At 37.6% G+C, this 750-nt stretch overlaps 1 protein-coding gene across 1 annotated transcript in view; it reads left to right on the top strand.

Annotated features, from left to right (window-relative positions):
* Positions 1–750, top strand: part of LOC119591924 (ubiquitin carboxyl-terminal hydrolase 32-like) — a gene marked incomplete in the record, with an annotated part of 40,183 nt that overhangs the window by 38,323 nt on the left and 1,110 nt on the right.

Consider the following 750-nt stretch of genomic DNA (forward strand, 5'->3'; position numbering starts at 1 on the left):
TTAATGAAATGATATCAGTGCTTATTGTAATGGAATGTTATGCAGGTTTGAAGTATCAGTCCATTTTTTTTATTGTCAAGATGTGTAATAATACCTTTAAATGTTGCTGTGTACAGTGACCATGTGCAATCCTTTTTATTTGTATACAGCTTCATTCCAGTCATCAGCTTTTTTATACATCACATGCGTGTCATGTGCTCGACCAACAGTGTCAGGTTGGTGGGTGTCATAAGTACTGTTCTTTTATCTTGGCTTTTAGACTTGATTTGCCATACCTCTTCCATAATTGTGAACTTCTAACATTTGCTCTGGGAATGCTTTTTGAACTGTTTGTTACGTAGTTTTGTCAGGATGAGATATCCCAGAATTGCACTAGATTTTGTTTGAAGAGCCTACAAGTATCAAGTAAGCTGTTTGTGGAACTGAGAGTCAAGATTTAACTCACATGCAATATCACTGAACCATTCTTTATTCAGAGAGCAAAATGGTGGCACTGGCTTTTCTTTAAAACTTGCAGCCACCCTGGTTAACACACGATGATAACAGGATGGCCAATAAACGACAGAACTGCTGTCTCTTGCCCCTTTTGGAGGGAAAGAATGCAGTGCAGACATAACAGTAAAATGTATCTCAGCTAATATTAGCAGAGTGCCAAGTGGCCACAAGTTTTATATTTGACTTCAGGTTTTAAAGATGTCATCTTTTGCGTGTGGGTGGATTCAAGCAATTTGTCTAATAGTTTTCACTAAG

Source organism: Penaeus monodon, chromosome 29 (assembly GCF_015228065.2).
Source record: "Penaeus monodon isolate SGIC_2016 chromosome 29, NSTDA_Pmon_1, whole genome shotgun sequence".
Taxonomy (NCBI): Eukaryota; Metazoa; Arthropoda; class Malacostraca; order Decapoda; family Penaeidae; genus Penaeus; species Penaeus monodon.